The sequence below is a fragment of the Triticum dicoccoides genome, chromosome 3A (assembly GCF_002162155.2).
Source record: "Triticum dicoccoides isolate Atlit2015 ecotype Zavitan chromosome 3A, WEW_v2.0, whole genome shotgun sequence".
In the NCBI taxonomy this organism is placed as follows: domain Eukaryota; kingdom Viridiplantae; phylum Streptophyta; class Magnoliopsida; order Poales; family Poaceae; genus Triticum; species Triticum dicoccoides.
This window is the reverse complement of record NC_041384.1, coordinates 701,561,613-701,568,394: the sequence shown is the minus strand read 5'-3', so window position 1 is coordinate 701,568,394 and position 6,782 is coordinate 701,561,613. Positions and strand designations below refer to the sequence as shown.

General features: G+C 41.7%; 1 long non-coding RNA gene across 1 annotated transcript; it reads right to left on the bottom strand.

Moving 5' to 3' along the window:
* Positions 1-257: 257 nt before the first annotated feature.
* On the bottom strand, positions 258-4,098 carry LOC119270311. The gene is made up of 4 exons (XR_005134054.1): positions 3,860-4,098; positions 2,582-2,771; positions 867-950; positions 258-279 (listed from the first exon to the last, which is right to left on the bottom strand). It is a non-coding gene; the product is annotated as an uncharacterized LOC119270311 (long non-coding RNA).
* Positions 4,099-6,782: the final 2,684 nt, after the last annotated feature.

Genomic DNA, 6,782 nt, shown 5'->3' with positions numbered 1-6,782 from the left:
TATGGTTATTCTTGACGTCGCTTTTCTGGAGACGACCTCTTACCGTGACGTTGTCTAAAATGTCTTTCCTAATTGAATTAAGTGGTGTGCATATTGAATGGGTAAGCAAGATATACTAGGGCAAACATACTTGCAGCATACATGGCGTCCTTACCCACCCTCCATGTTGTATGAACACTATAGTACTATAAAATGAGTGTCAAGAGAGAGCAGCGTACCACAACCAGATATTTGGAGTTTCATCATCCTTTTTTTTTTGAGGGATGGAATATCATCATCCTAGAAACAAGGCAATACGACATTAAAATTAGCAGGACTAGGAAGGTATCCTTGGAAATAAAACAAGACCAACATGAGTTGAGGATGTAAGTGCATATCATGAATGGTACATAGACCACATATATCAGTCAGAATTTCATGAAGGCAGGTAGGGATCAAATTAAGTGGTGATGCTACATCCCATAACAAACAAGACTGCTCCATGTGTGTGATGGGAAACTACATACATATGTGCATATATATCCTGGTGTGCTGCCTGGTTGTTGGAGTGCAAAGAGGACGTGTTTCAAACTTCCAGTAGGATGGGAATTAACATGAATATGAGCTATATATATTCTATCAGTTGCTGCTCAAAGATATATATATTCAGCAAGTTCTTAATTTTACAGCAATACATTCAGCAAGTTTCTATCAAGCAAGCTAGTGGTAGCATGATAATAACAAGGAAGATAAACGAACAAACAAACAAAAAACAGTAGCCCCATAGTTATGCAAGGATGGACTATAGCAGCCTAACCAGACATAGCCATGGCACGATGGCCACAACTAGCTTAGAGCAACCACTGGAGGGAAGGAGAGGGGCTCACCATGGTTGTTTCTGTAGCCGTTGCCGTCGTCGCACAAAAGCAGGACCAAGGTGCTTGGCACGATGAACCCCTTGTCGTCTGCATCTGCGATTGGAGAATGAAAAAACAAAACAAGAAATCATGGGCTCGAGATTGGATAAACATGGGGTGACCCTAGTTGAGGTAAGGTACAACAACAGGAATGACCTAGTTGAGGTAATAAATAAGCATTCTATGCAAATAGGAGGCAGCAAGCCACCTTGACAAAAAGCAACTTGTTTGTCGATACAAGTGTACACAGCTAGGAATGAGTGGTTTTCTTTATTCTCATAGAAGGTCATCAATCGGTCAGTGCACAGAACATCAAAAAAACTAAATCTCATACAAGAAGAATTCCCTAGCAGAGATAAGAAAATAATCTCATATTTATATAAAAACTAAACCCATGTACATCAACATGATCTGCTAATGTGCAGAACGCATTTGCAACACAAATAGACTTGGTAATTTCCTGCTCACATGAGCACATCACATACATGGGTTAGAGATGAAAGACAAACTACCTACATCAGAAGAGAATTGCTAGCAATCATGTTATATGCATATATGATTAGAGCAATGGCAACTGGCTCAATGGCTCAGTTAAGACATCCTAAACCCAGCAAAGCAACATAACCACCAATGGCTCAATTATGAGAGGATTCACATGAATCCCAGCACATCACAGGAACCACATCATCCATCGCGAATAAAAGACGGTGGCGTGCATGCCCTTCTAGTCTCCAAGACGTCTCGAACTTGCCCACGTCTACCACATGGTGGGCCGGCCCTGTATGGTTTGGTCCCTGGGTTTTTTGGTGGAGGCCTGGTGGTCAGCCAGCCCTGTATGGTTTGATCGCTGGTTTTCTGGTGGAGGTCTGGTTGCTGGCTAGTATACATATCTGATCGCTAGTTAGTTCTCAAAAAGAAAAAATTCTGACCATGAGTTTGAATTCTGGAAAAAGTATGACCGTTAGTTGGTTGTAGCCATCTCACACTTTGTTGCTTTTTCCGTTTCCACTTTCTAGATATATACTAGGAAAAGAACCCGTGCGTTGCAGCGGGTACTAAATAAATAAATACAATTGCAGTACTTTCTAGTAAAGCTGATCCATTATGCATAACAAAGTAAGGTTTGTGTTAAATCTTATTGCCAGTAAGGCACTGAATATATTAACCATGCACAAAACTTTTCACTTTGGCATTACAATATTGCACCATTATGTGTAACACAATTGAGATCTGGAAACTTCCACAAATCATATTTTTGGACTCTTAAGTAAAATATTCCAGCATAGTAGTTCAATGGTATTCACACATGTGCATCCTTTCGTGTGTGCTACATTCAGGATTTTCTGGAGCATACACCCAAAATATTTTAACTTGTATCTTTTGTTACCTGGTATTTTACATGGGCATCCAAACAATCAAGTTTCTTCTCTTTTGGATTTAGCCATAAGATATGTTCAAGGATAGCTATATAAGTTTTTTTTTTATATCAAGGATAGCTATATGAGTTTGTAGACCTACCCAGATCAGCCATAGAAAACCCCTTTCCAATCATGTGCCCAACTACAGATGAGAAGTTCCACATGTAGGATTTCATTAAAAGAACCAACATGCAAGCACTGGCAGTACTGTTTGGACAAAAAAAAAACTATTTTACTAAGGTGCAATAACAAGTAGCAACTACTTACCAAGGACAATTTGTCAGACATATGCTCAATGCATCATGTCTACAATGCATGATAGGAATAAGTGATCCACTCGCTCCATCTTTCAATTGCCATCCTTGCTAATAGAATATGTTGAAAGAGTAATCGTCCCATCATTTGCTTAGAGAGTGCTTGGATCCAAGAGAACATCCGTCTCTCCTTCCAAATCTTCCTGCATTATCAGCGCAGAGTACAATTAAACCACTCTATCAGGTCATCAAGAGCATAGCAGAGCAACACGATTTGAATAGGCACATGACACTTGTAAAACTAATCAGAAACAATAATAATAATCAGATAATTGTGTGGACATGTTCCTAAATCTGGAAGTTGCGTGTGACACCAGATCACCCCATCATCAATCAGGAGCACGAGAGTGACAGAAAACAGAGAGATGCAGCGTATTCAATTGTTCATTATAGAAGAAAGCTCGAACCGGGCTCGTAGTCGGTGGCGCGCCTGGACGTAGAAGACGCTATGGGCATGGAGGCCAGAGTTGTGGATGTGGAAGTAATTGTCGCCATGGCGTGGCACAAGTTGTCGAAGAGCCATTACAACAATATTGAAAAGACCAGTATGGGCAGGCTATCAACAAGTAAAGTCAGAAGAAAGTTTGTTTTTTGAATCTAATGATATGTTTATTTTTCTTGTAGGGTATGGAATTTGCGACTACTTTTGACTAACATTCCAACAATTTGACGGGCAAAGCATTTTCGGAGATGACGAAAACAGGAAAAAAGAAACATCATACAATCATTATACATCCTCAGGATCAGCAAAGTTTCGAGATGTTTTCTCGAAACAATCTCAACAAAATCATCTCAGTTGTCAAGCAAAGAAAGGTCTCTAATTTTTCTAACCCCCAAATAAATAGATACCCACAAGACGTAAGAGTTTCCAATTCACCTCTCAAACACATTACTACATTATTATTCCAAAAATCAGGTCCATGATCATTCGTGAATCACACAATGGAACATACATGTCGGATTAATCTGCAAAGGGCCATATACACTGCAGCAGTGGCCGGCAGGAACAAAGCTACGGCATCAACTGAATGTAGAATATGGAAATCTCCCCATAATCCAAGCAGCTGGTGTAATACTAGAAGCAAACAACCTGAGGGCCTCTAGTAACGGCGGTAATCTTTCGCCTCTCCCACATCAAACGTTCATGAGACCCAAATCGATCCCACGCAACGCCGAAGCACAACGTGAACAAGCGCACTGGTAGTAGGAGGGGGGAGAGGGGGGACCTTACCGGCTCGCTCTCATAGAGCCGACGCTCTGCAGGCGGGCCGCATAGGTCTCCTGCGCTGTCGCCGCTGCAGCCGCCATCCGCCATGGACACCCGGCCACGGCCACCCCAGGCGTCCACCTCTGCCCTTCTCGCCGGAATCCTAAGTTCCCCGCCGGTACTGCAGGAGCAGCGGCGGGCGCTCATCTCTGCTCGCTCGCCTGCCGCCAGAGGAGTTGCTAGGTTAGGGCGAAGAGGGGGCGGCGCCGCGGCGGGGAGAGAAGGGGATCCGGAAAGGGAGCAATTCGATTTGGGGACGGGTTCGTTGGGCCGGGCGTTTCAGCCTGGCGTCGGGCAAACCTGGCCAGATGGCCGGCCCGGCACGGCACATCCTGTCCTGGGCTATACGGGCCAGGAAAGCACGGCCCACCCAGCCACGCTTGCCTAGCACCCCAGCCCAGGCTGTTCTAAAAATATTTAAGCTGAAGAATCTGAAATATTCTAAACAAATGTAGGAATACTTCTATTTTAGAAAATTTATGAAATTTTTACATACACAACGAACCATTTAGATAAACATGAATAGTTCTTTAATACACAATGAACACATTTAGTTACACTATGAACACTATTTAAGTACAAGAAGAATATTTTGAAATACATGGTGAGTATTTTTTTTTATATAGGGCAATCATGTTTTTGATATGCAATGAAATTTTGAAAAAATATGAAAAATAATTTTTAACACATCACAAACATTTCTGTATTACACTATGAACAAATTTTATTATGTGAACTAAAGGATCGACATTTTTTTTCAGTACAAAACGAACATTTTGCAAACTACATGGTAAACCTTTCAAAATACAGGGTGAAATTTTTGAGAATATACTATTAACATTTTTAATACACATTGAACATTTTTTCAATACATTATTAACATTTGCTAATACACGATGCACATTTTTGTGTACACGATCAACATTATTAAAATGCACAACGAATTTTTTCTAAAACAAGCTGACTTTTTCAGTACATGATAGAAAATATTAAATACATGTCAAACTATTTTTTAAATGGATAAAGAACATTCTTTTATACATGATGAACATTCTTTTATTCACTGTAAGCATTTTTAAATATGCAGTGAATACTTTTAATACACTGTATACATGATTTAAAAAATAATAGACAGTGAACATTTTTAAATACATGATTAACACTTTTTAATACACAATGAACATTTTTAGTACACTATCAACATTAGTATAATACATGATGAATATTTTCTAAAACATGGTGAACATTCTGAAATACACAATAAACATTTTAAAATAGATGAAAAAAATATTTTCTAAATAGATGATGAAAAAAAGAACAGAAAAAAGGAGAAATAAAAGGAGAGAGGAGAAACAAATTAAAATGAAATAAGAAAATTAAACCAAAAAAGGCACATGAACTATCCACCCCTTAGAAAATCGGGAAATGAACAAAATTCAAACAACCTGAAAAAAATGTTATCCATAAGCGGTCTGAACCGCAAGAGAAAATCATCTGCCAAGTTACTGGGCTACGACATGTATCAATTCCCCTTGAGGAGGGCCCAAAGTAGGACTCGCAATAGCGAGGTATAGTTTTGGCGAACAGGTCCACCTACTCTAGGCGACTAGGGTTTTCTACACCGAAGATCTACACACTGTCGAGTTGTAGCTCTACAATTGTCCCAACCCTTCCCGCATTTGTGCATGCTTGGGCTGATCAAGGGGTTGGCTTGTCCTTCCACCCGACATCAACAACGTTGCATCTGTTTAAGCTTGGTGTTTGGATCAGGGTGGCGGTGTCCTCTTCCAAGGGATCAGACAACTCGGCAATGTCCCGGAGGAAAGGATGGAGTGATTGATCTAGAGATTGCTATGAAGAACATGAAACTGAAAGAGTGTGAACTCGATGATGTTTTCGTCGGGGGGAGGAAATATCAGATTAGCAAAGTCGGCAAGGTGGCTGGCTGTGGCGAAGGTGAATACCAGGAGGCCCTTCGGTGCAGATGTGTTCAAGGATACAATAAAGTACGCATGGCACCTAACATATGATCCGAAGATCTGCAAGGTAGATGATAACATGTTTGTGATCCAACTATTATTCTTAGGGGACTGTAATCGTGGTGATGCACAAGGACCATTGATTTTCAGGGGGGTCATGGTTGTGATGGAAGAGTATGATGGAAAGGGAAGGCCAGATGCGATCAAGTTGGAGCACGTGCATATGGGCGCAAATCCATGATATCTTAGATCTATATTATTCCTAGTCAATACTGCATGAGCTAGCATGAAGAATTGGCCAAGTTAAGAGCGCGGGGATGAACCTGACAAGGGCCTTTGAAGGAAATTATGCGCATGCTAGAGCGAAGATTTTTGCTGAGCCGCTTGTTAGGTTCGCACCCCTGAATGTGAATGGCAAGGAAAGGATTTTGTTGACCATGAAATATGAAAAATTGGCTACTTGTATGAGGTATGTGGCGCCATGGGGCACACAATGGAGGAATGTGGCGACGACATCCACGAGGTGATTGGATGGTTGCAACTAGGAGGAGCCTGCCAAACACTCAAGGGTTTGGCGAGGTGGTCCGCTGCATGGACGAGTGGTGGAGCGAAGCGTGCGGTACGAGGGAGGGGGTGCGGTGCAGGCTGTGGGGTAATACAAACATCCCCAAGAAACACACCTCTAAAGAGGTTGGGCTACAAACCGAATATGGCAAGCAAGATGATACTGCGGAGAGTGCGCTCAAGACACATGTAGACATGGAGGGGGAGTTGCAGGATGGCATGTCGGGGGCAAGGAATAAACTTGGCCCCTCGGGAGATCAGAATCTGTCGGCGACAGAGGAAAGTGCCCAGAAGGAGGTGCAGGTGCAAGTAGACACAATGAACAATGCAACTCAATGGTTACC